This window comes from Geotrypetes seraphini, chromosome 2 (assembly GCF_902459505.1).
Source record: "Geotrypetes seraphini chromosome 2, aGeoSer1.1, whole genome shotgun sequence".
Taxonomy (NCBI): Eukaryota; Metazoa; Chordata; class Amphibia; order Gymnophiona; family Dermophiidae; genus Geotrypetes; species Geotrypetes seraphini.
In genome coordinates, this window is record NC_047085.1 from 192,766,931 (window position 1) to 192,782,867 (window position 15,937).

General features: G+C 47.2%; 1 protein-coding gene across 2 annotated transcripts in view; it reads right to left on the reverse strand.

Moving 5' to 3' along the window:
• The window catches only part of CAP2 (cyclase associated actin cytoskeleton regulatory protein 2), a 191,862-nt gene that overhangs the window by 56,095 nt on the left and 119,830 nt on the right, over positions 1-15,937 (reverse strand). The gene's annotated exons all lie outside the window — the stretch shown is intronic.

A 15,937-nucleotide genomic window follows, 5' to 3' on the forward strand; every position in this document is an offset into this window, starting at 1 on the left:
AGTTCACCACACATAACAGGCAAATGTTAGTTAAACAGATGTAAATCAGGTGCTTAGTATTCCCACCCGATGATCAGAAATAGATGTGAATCAAACTAGGCCCTTACCGCTGGAAATCCTAATATGAGCTTGAAGCTGGTGTTAGGATAGCGGGGGGGGGGGGGCATCAGAGTTGCCTAAAGTAAAGGGAAGAGATGAGGAAACGTAAAAAAATAAAACAAAAACACCTGTCCACTGACTGTTCTGAAAAAAAAAAAAGAAAAAAAATTCAAATCCCTCACCTTGGGAGGGTCACAGCTCTCACCTCTTCTTGGCTAAGGTGATCATGGGCAGACACTTACCTTCTTGCCTGCTGGTCCTGTGTCGCTACACCCCTGTAATTGCCAAACTTTCTGGGCTGGTTGGTTGCTGGGAGTCAGTGGTCCGTTGCGCAGATGGCAGCGGGCAGGCAGCTGCACACTCCACAATGCCACGTTGTCTTTTGGTGGTGAGTTTTGTGTGTGGCGGAGATCACAGGCACTCTGTCTGCCCCTCTCCACAACATTTGGCAGGCTCTGATTGGCAAAGGAAACCCTGTACAGCCCTCCCTTCTTCCCATCTCTGGCTCCCTAGTATGACTGGGCATGCATGTGCACAAGAGCTTTGTTACCTTGCATGCACCAGGAAGATTACTCCTCCTTAGCGAAAAATAACTTTCCTGTTCTCACTACTAATAACATGCATATGATATGCGTGCAATTAGTACTGAACATTTGGAAGTTATTTTTCAGTGCTGTTCCTGCGCTATTCTCTGTGCTGTACAGAACAGCGAAGGGATTCTGAGCATCGGCCTGTTAGTCTTTACGTGGGATTTCCAGGCATTATCGTTCCATTAGAGTTTAATGTACATTAGTATATTGTCTGAATTCTATATGTTTAAACTGCTAGTGAGGCTGAAGTCTCTCCTCATCAGTTGTGCTCCATGGATTACCACTGGACCAGAATGATGGCATGGAGGAAGAGGGTGGGTCTGTATGCAGTGTCCCTATTTATATGGGGATCATTCTTGTATTCTATTTTCTCATTTTCTGAGGCCCTGCAAGATGCATTTGGCAGTGGAGGATCTCACTACTGGGGCCAAGGAAATGAAGCTAGAAAATCTTCATCAAATTCTATTGAGCTTGAGGCACTGCTGATTTAACAGGCTTAACTGAAGTACATGTGGTGAAATTAAATGCTGAATAGGGTCCGTGTGCTGCAAATCCCTTAATTCTCCCCCCGAGATTTGGTTCTGAAGACTGCATCTGCCATAAGCTCCTGACATTTGCTCGCTTCATCCCTTGTTGCTCTCAGATCTTTAAGCGTCAGCATGCAGACTACCATTCTCCTCAAACCTAAACTTTTTGATGACATTCCTGTTTGGCTTATTTCTTTTTATTAACAGCTTTCTTTTGTGCTTTCTGTCTCTAACTTTTTTATTTCATTTTTGGATCTCCAATTTTTTCTTGACCACTCTGAGCTTCCAGCTCTATAGAGACCAAGGTACCAGGAGCCTTAACTCACAGCTACTTTGAAAATTTTCCTCATTTTTAAACCTCTCCTTCCTAGTTCAGTGTTTCCCAAGTCAGTCCTGGAGTATCACCTTGCCAGTCAGGTTTTCAGGATATCCGCAATGAATATGCATAAAAGAAATTTGCATACAATGGAGGCAGTATATGCAAATCAATCTCTTGCGTATTCATTGTGGATATCCTGAAAAACTGACTGCAAAGGGCTGACTGACTTGGGAAATACTGATCTAGTTCACTCATTGTGGTGATGATCCTGGTCAAGGGCCACAAACTACAGGTCTCTCAGAAACTCAGTTCACTTGAACATAGAGCCCAGCCACCTCCTATGGCCTGTAAGCATTGCCTCCACAGCCCCAGCTGGTCAGAGGGGCAGAATCCAGGCTGGTTTCAATTAGAGAATGACACGGTGGCTGTTACCCATGGCTAGCTGCGGGTAACCTGCCAAATCGGTGAGGAAAATCCTGTGTTCACCATGGCTATGGGGACAAGGCCATTCACCGCCCTGTGGAGTGGTGAATGGCCTTGTCCCCCGCAGTTAAGGGAGGGAACGCGCATGGTCACCTATCGTGCCCCCTCCCTCCTTACTGCCGCTGCCGAGTTGAAACAACTCCCTACTCCCTCCCTGCCCCTTACCTTTGTGGTCGCGATGTATAAATTGCCTTCTTACAGCAGCTGGAGCGTTGAAGCTGCATGTGGCTGCCGTAAAGGTCATCTCTGATGCAACTGGAAGTTGCATCAGAGACGACCTTTCCGGCAGCCATATGCAACTACAATGCTCCGGCTGCTGTAAGAAAGTAGTTTAGACATCGCTGGCCACAGGTAAAGGGCAGGGAGGTTTGTTGGACCGGGCCTGTTGTTGGGGGGGGGGGGTATGAAAGCGCCACAAAGGTAAGGGGCAGGGAGGGAGAAAGGGAGGAAAGGTGGGGTGGAGAGGAAAAGACGCTGAAGGGGCAATGGGTAAGACAGAGTGGGGAGAAGGATGTTGAAAGCACATGGGGAAGAGAGTGGGGAGAAGGACGCTGAAAGTTAAGACAGAGTGAGGCGAAGGACGCTGAAAGCACATGGGGAAGTCAGATTGGGGAGAAGGACGCTGAAAGCACATGGGGAAGACAGAGTGGGGAGAAGGACGCTGAAAGCACATGGGGAAGACAGAGTGGGGAGAAGGACGCTGAAAGCACATGGGGAAGACAGAGTGGGGAGAAGGACGCTGAAAGCACATGGGGAAGACAGAGTGGGGAGAAGGACTGGGGAAGACAGAGTGGGGATAAGGACGCTGAAAGGACATGGGGAAGACAGAGGGAGGAGAAGGACGCTGAAAGGACATGGGCAAGACAGAGTGGGGAGAAGGATGCTGAAAGGATATGGGGAAGATGCTGAAGGGAAATGGGGAAGAGAGAGTGGGGAGAAGATGGTGGCAGGGAAGAAGACAGAGATGCCAGACTATGGGGGGAGTGGAGGGAAGAAGATGGGTGCCAGACCAATTTGGAAGAGGGGAGAAAGGGAGAGGCACAGTAACAGAGCAAATGGAAGACGCAGAGTGAAGAGAAACAGTGGATGGAAGGAATTGAATGAGAAGATGAGGAAAGCAGAAACCAGACAACAAAGGTAGAAAAAAAAAATTCTATTTCTTTTTTTGCTTCAGGATAAAGTAGTATATTAGTTGTGTTAAAATTTTATAAACAAAGCCTGCCAGCTGAACATCTATTTCTCCAGTTCAGAAGACAGAACTTTGATTTATAAGGAAGGAATAAGCTAAATATTGCAGTACTGAGGCTTGTATGGATGCTGCGGGGACGGTGACGGGGAGGTGAATGGGATGGCAGTGATGGTGACGGGGCGGTGAATGGGATGGCGGTGATGGTGACAGGGCGGTGAAGGGGACGGTGGGCTGGGGACAGTGCATTGATGGGGACAGATTTTTTCCCCATGTCATTCTCTAGTCTCAATCTCATGCAATACTTTAGAACCGTTACGCTGGCTCTCAGCTTCCAAGTCAATCAGAGCCAGACCCTGCCAGTGGTGCCCTGCTACCTCATTCAAAGCTACCTATGTCTTTCAACCCTAAATTTAATGCCATCCCTCTTGACAGGAAGACACAGGACTAATATAGTAAATCTCATCTATGGATGTTGCTGCTGTGTGCTGTCTGTGGTGCCCTCTTCCCCCTCCACCCCCAGGGGCTATGAATGTTGTCTCACATTCTTGTTAGGTTATACAACAGCTGTTTGCAGTCTTTCTCCCAACAAGGAAAAAAGTGTGTGTGTCAGTCCAATGATTTTACTAAAGAAAGCCTCTTACGTTTTGGCAGGAAACTGAAATAAGGAACAGTTGCCCTGTGCAGCTGTGCATTTAATGTAAAGGTCAACCCATTAGCACCACCCTGAGACTGATTTATCTGTTTAACACACACTTTATATCTTTCACATATTTAGCAATGATCAATCTGCTGTAAAATCCCGCTCCTATCATTTACTCTGGCCCTCCTTCACTTTCTGTTCTGGAAGGAGTGGCCTAATGGTTAGAGCTAAAGCCTCAGCACCCTGAGGTTGTGGGTTCAAATCCCTCACTGCTCCTTGTGACTCTGCGCAAATCATTCAATCCTCCAATGCCCCAGGTACATTAAATAGATTGTGAGTCCACTGGGATAGATAGGGAAAATGCTTGAGCACCTGATTGTAAAATACTTAGATAACCTTGATAGGCAGTTTACAAATACCTAAAATAAATAAATTATTGAAGCTCCTGTGCAAAGGGATCAAATTTTTCAGCCTTCTAAGCAGAATCTGAAGAGCGCAGTGGCTATAGAAAGCACAGTTACTTACCGTAACAGGTGTTATCCAGGGACAGCAGGCAGATATTCTTGACTGATGGGTGACGGCACCGACGGAGCCCCGGTACGGACAATTTTAGAGTGATTGCACTCTAAGAACTTAGAAAGTTCTAGTTAGGCCGCACCGCGTGTGCGCGAGTGCCTTCCCGCCCGACGAAGGCGCGCGGTCCCCAGTTAGGATAAGCCAGCTAAGAAGCCAACCCGGGGAGGTGGGAGGGACGCAAGAATATCTGCCTGCTGTCCCTGGATAACACCTGTTACGGTAAGTAACTGTGCTTTATCCCAGGACAAGCAGGCAGCATATTCTTGACTGATGGGTGACCTCCAAACTAACAAAAAGAGGGATGGAGGGAAGGTTGGCCATTAGGAAAACAAATGTTGTAAAACAGATTGGCCGAAGTGTCCATCCCGTCTGGAGAATGCATCCAGACAATAGTGAGATGTAAAAGTATGAACTGAGGACCAAGTAGCAGCCTTGCAGATTTCCTCAATGGAAGTGGAACGGAGGAAAGCTACAGACGCTGCCATAGCTCTAACCTTGTGGCCCGTGACAGAACCTTCCAGTGTCAGGCCCGACTGAGCATAACAGAATGAAACGCAAGCAGCAAGCCAATTGGATAGGGTGCGTTTAGATACAGGATGACCCAACTTGTTAGGATCAAAGGACAAAAACAGTTGAGGAGATGATCTGTGAGGTTTGGTGCGTTCAAGATAGTAAGCCAGAGCACGTTTACAGTCCAAGGTATGCAAAGCCTGTTCACCTGGATGAGTATGAGGCTTTGGAAAAAATACAGGTAGGACAATGGACTGATTAAGATGAAAGTCAGACACAACCTTAGGGAGAAACTTTGGATGTGTACGGAGGACCACCTTATCATGGTGAAAAACAGTGAAAGGTGGATCGGCCACTAGTGCATGCAGCTCACTGACCCTCCTGGCAGAAGTGAGAGCTATAAGGAAGACCACTTTCCAAGTAAGAAATTTGAAATGCGCTGTGGCCAAAGGTTCAAAAGGAGGCTTCATTAAAGCAGAAAGAACCACATTGAGATCCCAGACTACAGGAGGGGGCTTAAGAGGTGGTTTCACATTGAAAAGGCCCCTCATGAAGTACAGCTACACGATGGGAGGGCTGGTAATGGGTGAAAGTACCCTAGAAAAGGACTTGGGGGTAATAGTGGATAAGACAATGAAGCCGTCAGCACAGTGCGCAGCGGCCTCTAAGAAGGCGACTAGAATGCTAGGTATTATCAAGAAAGGTATTACAACAAGAACGAAAGAAGTTATCCTGCCGTTGTATCGGGTGATGGTGCGCCCTCATCTGGAGTACTGTGTCCAATATTGGTCGCCGTACCTTGAGAAGGATATGGCGATACTCAAGAGGGTCCAGAAAAGAGCGACACGATTGATAAAAGGTATGGAAAACCTTTCATATGCTGAAAGATTGGAGAAACTGGGGCTCTTTTCTCTGGAGAAGCGGAGACTTAGAGGGTACATGATAGAGACTTACAAGATCATGAAGAGCATAGAGAAAGTGGAGAGGGACAGATTCTTCAAACTTTCGAAAACTACAAGAACAAGAGGGCATTCGGAAAAATTAAGAGGGGACAGATTTAGAACCAATGCTAGGAAGTTCTCCCAAAGGGTGGTGGACACCTGGAATGCGCTTCCAGAGGGTGTGATAGGACAGAGTACGGTATTGGGGTTCAAGAAGGGATTAGATGATTTCCTGAAGGAAAAGGTGATAGAAGGGTATAGATAGAGGATTACTATACAGGTCCTGGACCTGATGGGCCGCCGCGTGAGCGGACAGCTGGGCATGATGGACCTCTGGTCTGATCCAGCAGAGGCACTGCTTATGTTCTTATGTTCTTATGAACCTAGAAACCAAAGGATGAGCCGAGAGGGGTTTTACATGAATTGGCTCATGAAAGGCAGAAATGGCACTAAGATGAACTCTGATGGAAGTAGATTTGAGACCAGAGTCAGACAAGGAAAGAAGATAGTCCAACACCATTTCCACTGCCAGAGACAAGGGATTATGGTGATGGAAGAGGCACCAGGAGGAAAACCGAGACCACTTCTGTTGATAACACTGAAGCGTGGTCGGTTTCCTGGAAGCATCAATGATAGAACGGACAGGTTGGGAAAGGAGTGAGTGAGCCGAAGTCAACCCGAGAGATACCAAGTGGCAGGTGCAGAGACTGTAAGTTGGGATGCAGTAGTGTCTGCTGATGCTGAGTAAGCAGAGAAGGAAACAGTGGAAGAAGTATGGGTTCCCTGGAACTGAGTTGAAGTAGAAGGGAGAACCAATGCTGCCTGGGCCACCGTGGAGCGATGAGAATCATGGTGGCTCGTTCCCTCCTGAGCTTGAACAATGTCCGCAGCATGAGCGGTAGAGGAGGAAATGCATATAGGAAGAGATTGGTCCAATCTAGGAGAAATGCATCCGCTGCCAGACGGTGAGGAGAGTAGAGTCTGGAGCAAAACAGGGGCAGCTGATGATTGCAAGGAGCTGCAAAAAGGTCCACTTGAGGAGTGCCCCATTGAGCGAAAATGGACTGGAGAGTCAAAGGGTCGAGAGCCCATTCGTGAGGTTGGAGAATTCTGCTGAGATTGTCTGCTAAGGAATTCTTTTCTCCTTGAATGTAGACAGCCTTCAGGAATAAGTGACGAGCTGTTGCCCAAGACCAGATCCTTTGGGCTTCCTGACACAACAGGCGAGAGCCCGTCCCTCCCTGTTTGTTGATGTAGTACATTGCAACTTGATTGTCTGTGCAAATGAGAAGTACTTGAGGAGAGAGAAGATGTTGAAAAGCCTTGAGGACATAAAACATCGCTCGTAGTTCCAGGAAATTGATGTGGTGTTTCTTTTCCTGGGCAGTCCAAAACCCCTGAGTTTGGAATTCGTTCAGGTGAGCTCCCCAGGCATAAGGGGATGCGTCTGTGGTGATGACAAAATGATGATGAGATAGATGGAACAGTAGACCTCTGGAAAGATTTGAAGATGTCAACCACCAAAGAAGCGACTGTCGAAGAGACGAGGTCACAGATATGTGTTGTGAACAAGGATCTGTCGCTTGTGACCACTGAGTCGCTAGGGTCCATTGAGGAGTACGCAGGTGGAGACGTGTGAAGGGGGTGACATGTACTGTGGAGGCCATGTGCCCCAAGAGCACCATCATGTGATTTGCAGAGATGGTAGTCTGCTGAAACACCTGCTGACAGAGATGAAGGATGGTTTGAAGGCGGTTTGATGGAAGAAACGCCCTCATCAAAACAGTGTCCAGAATGGCTCCAATGAACTGAAGTCGCTGAGTTGGAATGAGGTGCGACTTGGGCAGATTGATTTCGAACCCCAACAGGCGAAGGAAGTGAATGGTCTGATTGGTGGCAAGCAGAACAGCCTGAGGTGTATGAGCTTTGATCAGCCAGTCGTCCAGATAAGGGAAGACTTGAAAGTTGTGAGAGCGAAGATAGGCCGCTACCACAATTAGGCATTTGGTGAACACCCTGGGAGAGGAGGCCAGACCGAAGGGTAATACCTTGTACTGATAATGATGTTGGTTGATAAGAAATCGTAGGAATTGCCTGGACGTCAGATGGATAGGAATGTGTGTGTAAGCCTCTTTGAGATCGAGGGAGCATAGCCAGTCGTCCTGAGAGAGAAGAGGGTAGAGGGTGGCAAGAGAGAGCATTTTGAACTTCTCCTTGACCAAACATTTGTTGAGATCTCTGAGATCTAAGATAGGTCGGAGGTCTCCGGTCTTTTTGGGAACTAGAAAGTACCTGGAGTAAAATCCCTGACCTCTCTGATCTGGAGGAACTTCTTCGATGGCATTGAGAAGAAGGAGGGATTGAACCTCTTGAGCGAGAAGGAGGGACTGAGACTTGTTGGAAGCAGACTCTTTTGGCAGGCCTAACGGCGGAGGAGTCTGAAAATTGAGGGAGTAGCCGTGGGCTATGATCGAGAGCACCCACTGGTCGGTGGTGATTACTTCCCATCGAGAGTGAAAAATGTTTAGTTGACCTCCTATGGGCTGCGGAAGAGGACGGGAGGGAGGAAGACTGGCAATGCCTGGAGAAGGGAGTCAAAAGGGCTGAGTCGGCTTAGTCTGAGTGACAGGCTTGATAGCAGGCTGCTGTTGCTGACGAGCCTGTTGATGTTGTTGCCGTTGCCTCCGAGGTTGAGGAGGATGAGGCTGAACCGGCCGAGCAGAAAACCGCCTCTGATATGAAGGTTGTTGTCTAAAAGGACGAGGAGGAGGAGGCTTCTTTTTATTTTTCAACAAGGTATCCCACCTCGTCTCATGGGCAGAGAGTTTTTGAGTGGTGGTATCCATAGACTCTCCAAACAGTTCATCACCCAGGCAGGGGGCATTGGCAAGGCGGTCCTGGTGGTTCACATCAAGGTCTGAGACTCGTAGCCATGCTAATCGTCTTATCGCCACAGACATAGCCGTGGCACGGGATGTAAGTTCAAAAGTATCATAGATGGAATGGACCATAAACTTCCTGAGTTGCAGAAGACTGGAAGTGCATTGCTGAAATGCAGGAAGTTTACGGTCAGGAAGATACTTTTGAAAAGAGGCCACTTGTTGAATCAGATGTTTCAGGTAAAAAGAGAAGTGAAACGCATAATTACCTGAACGGTTGGCCAACATTGCATTTTGGTAAAGCCTTTTTCCAAATTTATCCATGGCCTTGCCCTCTCTACCAGGAGGGACAGAGGCGTACACACTAGAGCCTGTCGATTTTTTGAGGGTTGACTCCACCAGCAGAGATTCATGGGGCAGCTGGGGTTTGTCAAACCCTGGTATGGGAATCACTTTATAAAGAGATTCCAGCTTCCTAGGGGCTCCTGGAACGGTTAGAGGGGTTTCCAAATTTTTATAAAAAGTTTCCCTCAAGATGTCATGGAGGGGTAACTTCAAAAATTCTTTAGGAGGCTGGTCGAAATCCAAAGCATCAAGAAATGCCTTGGATTTTTTAGACTGTCAGCCTTCAAAAAAATGGCCTAAGTTCTAAATAACATGGGTATAGCCTTGGTCACTCAAACCTGAATCAAAGTCCAATATATAAGACCCCGGCTAAAGACACAGTGTCCTATGCTTTATTCCTTTAGAGAAGGTAGCCTCAGCCCCACCACTCCACCGCTAGTTCAATGTTTCAATGCGGGAAGAATTATGTGGGAACTCATCATCAGCTGCCCGTAACACTATGCTCAAAAAATTTTTTTTATAAATCAAAAACTGTTTAAAAACGTGTCTTATTAGCTTTATAGTGTCATTCAGATGAATCTGTACTTAGCTTTAGTTAACAGCCGATATCCGGGAGTGGAACCCGACATGCATGTTTCGCACAATACACGTGCTGTTTCAAGGGTCTCCCAGGAACGTCCGTGTCATCCGACTCTACGCGTAGAGTCTTTGATTTTGGATTTTTTAGAGACTTTGATTTTGGATTTTTTAGAGTCAGACTCTAGAGGGATGGAAAGGGTGTCTGACATTTCCTTAAGAAATTTGGTGAAGGACGAGTGCTCTGGCTTGCTAGCAGGATCCTGCACCGATGGATCATCCTCATCTGAAGAATAATCTGCCTCGGTACCGAGAGGGTCGTCAGAATCATCCCACAAATCAGGGTCCCGTACCGATGAAAGACGGCCCTGAGAAAGGGGAGTAGAAGGCTCGGTATGCTTGGTCTTGCGCACCGATTTACCTGATCGCATGGACACCGTACCGGGTGACTGTACAGCGGTACGGGTGTCAGAGAACGATACCGGCTCAGAAGTTGAGTAAGCGGTGCGTCGAAGAGACTTTGGTTCTGCCGAGAGAACCGGCATAGAGACAGATTTTTGCGGTGCCGATAACGTTGATGCCGACAGAATAGGCTGTTCGACCATCGGCAACGAAGGCTCAGTAGGTACCGACACTGGAAGGTGTGGAGTTAAGAGAGCCGGGAGCAAGTGTTGTAATTGCTCCTTAAGTTGGGTCTGAAGGATGGATGCTATTCTCTCATCCAAAGACGGGCCCGATGGCATCGGTACCGGTTTTTTCTTGCTCGGTACCTGTGGTGCAGCTCGACGCTCAGGCGAAGTCGATGCCGATGAAGAGGCAGTGACTTCAATGGGAGCGGAGCGTTTGCGGGGCCAGCGCGCAGTCTGCAGGACTTGACTCACTGCTTGTTCGACTGGCGGGCCAAGGACAGTAGGGGATGGCTTCTTAGCCGGCTTACCTACAGGGTGCGACACCGAGGATGGATCTTGCGGTGTCGAAGTCACCGGTGCCGATTTGGAGGAAGTTGTCGGTGTCGATGTCGGGGGAACTTCCATGGCGGCCCCGAAAAGAATTTGGCGGTTCTTTAGAGTTCTCTTTTGGAGAGAACTGCAGCGGGTGCACGTTTCAGCCCTATGGTCCGGACCCAGACACTGAAGGCACCACTTGTGTGGGTCGGAAAGGGAAATAGGACGTGCACACCGCTGACACTTCTTAAAACCCGGTGAAGGGGGCATGAAGGGAAAAACGGCCGTAGCAAAATCGAAGCCCGAGGCTTCGATGGTGCCAACAGGCCCCGCCGGGGCCGACCGGAAAAAAAAAAAATCGGAAAAAATTATATATATATTTTTTTTTTAAGAAAAGAAAGAAAACAAGAATGTGAACACTTCACGACAACAAAAAACGCGCGAGCGGGAAGGCGAGAAAAAATTTTCCAACAGCCGTTGGAAACACGCGTCTTCTTAGCTCCGCGGAAACTAAGAAACTGGGGACCGTGCGCCTTCGTCAGGCGGGAAGGCACTCGCGCACGCGCGGTGCAGCCTAACTAGAACTTTCTAAGTTCTTAGAGTGCAATCACTCTAAAATTGTCCGTACCGGGGCTCCGTCGGTGCCGTCACCCATCAGTCAAGAATATGCTGCCTGCTTGTCCTGGGATAAAGTCTACATACCCTTGAATATTTTTCACATTTTGTTGTACGAGGGTGTCAGGCTTAGTGCATTCAGATGAGAAGTTTTGTCCTTCATACTCCACATTGCTCAAGGGTAAAAATGTTTTATTGGGGGACAAAGCATATATCTAAAGAATGAAACAACTACGCCCCCCCAATCAATACTTGGTGGAAGCACCTTTGGTGGTCTATCGGCTGTGAGTTTTCTGGAACAGATCACCACAACTTTGTACACTTGCTTGTTGCATGGCTTACAGAGTCTGATTTCTTGGGGGTTTTTTGCCTGCAGGTTCCTGAATTGTCATTGCCAATGTTTGCCACCAATAGCCCATTTTTCCAACTGTTCAAGTTCTGTCAAGCTCTTTGGGGAGTGCTGGACAGCAATCTTCATGCCATGTTATAGATTTTCAATTGGATTGAGGTCAGAACTCTGACTGGGTCACTCAAGCACATTTACTTTTTCTGTTCCTTATCCATTCTGCTCTTTAGTTTGGCTGTGTGTTTTGGGTCATTTCCCTGTTGAAAAGACTAGCTTCTGTCCCAGTTCCAGCTTTCTAGCAGAGGGCAGAAGGTTTTTCTCCAGTATGTTTCAGTGGTTTTTCTCCATTTATTGTCCTTTTTATCCTGACAAGTGTCCTAGTTCCTGCCAATGAGAAACATCGCTATAATATGATGTTGCCATCACCACAGTTCACAATAGGGTGCTGGGATGTTTTGGGATTACACTTTGCATTCAGACCAAAATGTTTTATCATACCGCAAACTCTTGGACCACATGGATATAGTATATCCTGAGTGAAGTATACAAAATAACACTCAGGACATACTGTATCCATGTGGTCCAAGGGTTTGTGGTATGATAAAACATTTTGGTCTGAATGCAAAGTGTTTCATTTGGCGTAAACCCAAAATATCCCAGCACCCTACTGTGAACTGTGGTGATTGCAACATCATGTTATAGCGAAGTTTCCATAATTAGAATCAAGGTGTGCTTGAGTAATGACTTTCTTCCTGCCACCCTACCACTTAGGTCAGATTTGTGAAATATTTGGGACATTGTTGTCAAATCCATAGTTGAATCAGTTTTGTTCATGGAAGCTTGCAGTTTACTCAAAGTTGTCATCAGGCTCTTGTTTTCCTACCTGTTTAGTCTCCTCCTTACTTGGTCATCCAGTTTGGAGAAAGGCCCCATCTAGGCAGGATTTAGATGGTACCAGATACCTTCTACTTCTTAGTAATCACCTTGACTGTACGCTGAATGATAATCAAGGGCTTTGCAATTCTTTTATACCCATCCATGGATCTGTTCCTTTCTATAAACTGTATATAGTATTCAAAATTGTTCAGGGAACTGCATCGCCCTTTGGGGCTGATTCTATAAATGGTGAGTAACTTGTAGGTGCCATTCCATGCAGTTGTTAATTAACTGCTAGGTGTTCTTTATAGAATCACTAGTCTTTAAGCCCGTTACATTAACGGGTGCTAGAATAGATGTGTCTGTCTATCTGTGTTTCTTTCTCTCTCTCTCCTTGGCTGCTGTCTGTGTCCTTCTGTCTTCCCTCCCCCCCCCCCCCGAGCAAAGCTATCTGCCCCCAGCACACTCCTCCTCCCAATGCAGACGCCTTTCCCTCTCCCTGACTGTCTCTCCATGGCCCCCCTTCTGTATTCCCCCCAGAGCAAAGCTGTCTGCCCCCCAGCACACACCTACCCCCAAAGCAGCCCCCTTACCCTCTCCCTAACTGTCTCTCCATGGCTCCTTCTGTCTCCCCCCCCCCGAGCAAAGCTGTCTGTCCCCAGCATACCTCTCCCCCCAAAGCAGCCCCCTTTCCCTCTCCCTGTCTCTCCATGGCCCCTTCTGTCTTCCCCCAGAGCAAAGCTGTCTGCCCCCCCAGCACACACCTACCCCCAAAGCAGCCCCCTTTCCCTCTCCCTAACTGTCTCTCCATGGGCTCTTCTGTCTTCCCCCCACAGCAAAGCTGTCTGTCCCCAGCACACCTCCCCCTCCAAAGCAGCCCCTTTCCCTCTCCCTAACTGTCTCTCCATGGCCCCTTCTGTCTTCCCCCCCCCAGAGCAAAGCTGTCTGTCCCCAGCACACCCCTCCCCCCAAAGCAGCCCCCTTTCCTTCTCCCTGACTGTCTCTCCGTGGCCCCCCTTCTGTATTCCCCCCAGAGCAAAGCTGTCTGTCCCCAGCACACCTCCCCCTCCAAAGCAGCCCCCTTTCCCTCTCCCTAACTGTCTCTTCATGGCCCCTTCTGTCTTCCCCCAGAGCAAAGCTGTCTGCCCCCCAGCATACACTTTACCCCAAAGCAGCCCCCTTTCCCTCTCCCTGTCTCTCCATGGCCCCTTCTATCTTCCCCCCCAGAGCAAAGCTGTCTGTCCCCAGGACACCCCTCCCCCCAAAGCAGCCCCCTTTCCCTCTCCCCCTGTATTGTTCCTGTTCTTACCCTCCCTCCATCCCGGCGTCTTCTGGCCTGCTCCTCTTCAAAGCAGCCTGCGATCATGGCCGGCTTTAGCGAACCTCAAAGGCCACTCTCCAACTCGGTAGCACGTTCCCTCTGACACGATCCCGTGCATCAGAGGGAACATGCTACTGAAGTTGGAGAGCGGCCAGCGCGGTTCACTAAAGGCAGGCACGATCGCAGGCTGCTTTGAAGAGGAGGATCAGAGGCAGCGGCGGCGGTTGGTGAGTAAGGGCGGTAGGGGGGAAGCTCCAGTGTGTTCCCTGCCGAGGACGCAGGCAGGGAGAGAGCTTGCCTGCACTTCCTCCAACGGTTGGTGAGTAAGGGCGGGAGGAGGGGAGTGGCCAGAATGATCCCTGCCGCTGCATTCTAAAATAGAATCTGGACATGGATCAGAAAACATGGCTGCAGGGATCACGAAACCCTAAGTGCGCATGCGCGCTTAGGGTTTTATTATATAGGATGCCTAGCAGTATTTAGGTGTAGTTAGGTATCTTTGTGGGAGGTGCCAGTATATTAGGCCAGGGTTTTCCTGGCTTATTTTCCAGCACCTAACTACAATACTTAGTGATGCCTAAGTCAACCATGCTTATTCTCCTTACCTATCCATGCCTACTTTTGAGGTAGGCATTGTTAGGCAGCGGAGGGCATCTCGACTTAGGCATTATGTAGATATCCGCACGCAACTTTGATAATAAGAATAAATTTATTTACAAACCGCAATACCTCACAGTTCAGTGTGGTTTACAATAAGAGGTAAGAACTGTAAAAGCACAGCAAATTTACACCACAAAACACAGTACATTATATATAAAATATAACATTAAGAAATTATTAACTTATCTATATTATACATATTTATCAAATAGATAAGTTTTTAATGATCTTCTAAAGGCTTGGTAAGAAGAAGAATTAAGAACAAACCACTAAAACTTTTGTTCTAAAGTCCTGCCTGAAAGGATAGGGTTCTGTTAAGAAATCTTTTATATACACAACCTTTTATTGAGGGGAAAAATAATAAGGTTGTGTTTCATGAAGAACGTATGTTTTTTTATTAGTTCAAAATGATCTAAAAAGTAACTTGGCATAAGATCTTATAATGTTTTATAACAAATACATGCCAGTTTAAAAATTATTCTTGCCTCTACTGGAAGCCAGTGCAACTTTTGATAGTATGGTATTACATGTTCTGATTTTTTTTAGATTGAAAATTAGATGCACAGCCGTATTTTGGATAATTCACATCTTCCTAATGATTTTTTGATAAGAACCTAGATAAATGATGTTACAATAGTCTAAAGTCCTCAGAACTAATGACTGCACAATCAATCTAAAAGATGAAAAAGTCAAAATAAGATTTAATTGTGTGACGTTTCCATAACATGGAAAAACTTTTCTTTACTAAAGCATCCAGTTAAGCATTGAACAATAAGTTTCGGTCAAGATATACTCCTAAGATTTAAATTACTGAACTGATAGAATAATTAATTCCATTCAATGTTAAAGAATTTTATTTAATCTTATTAGATAGACTTGCCAAAAAAATCTTATCCCCTCTTCTACGAAACTGCCTAGCAGTTTCTAACACAGAGAGCCACGCTGAATGGCTTGCACTGCTCCCAATGCTCATAGAGTTCCTATGAGCATTGGGAGCAGCGTGGGTCATTCAGCATGGCTCTCTCCACTAGAAACTACTAGCGCAGTTTCGTAGAAGAGGGGGGGTTAGTTTTATTACGGTGGTGTGTTAGTATGCACTTACAGATCCTGGTACTATGTACTGGTTACCAATTTAAAGAGAAGCCCACACAAACAAAGGAAGCAGAGCCTGTGAATATTCACCGACTCACAGGCCCCATGCTGACTGCTACTACAGGGTAACAGGGGGAGGGGGAGCTGTTTCTTTGACCCCATTTAATTATAATATGACCCCAGCTAGCATCCAGACCCACAATTTTGGGAATCAATGTTGTAATGCCAGGACTCTAGAGAGCTATGTGTAGGCAGTATGGCTGTATAGAGTGCAATGGAGGCAGGGACACTAAAATTGAGTCCTGTCCATTGCTTTCCCTACTTGGCTGTGACTCAGTGGGTGGGATAGGAGCTCAAGGGTGCATGTTGCATGGAGTGCGTTTCCAGCTCAGGACAGTCCTGTGTAATG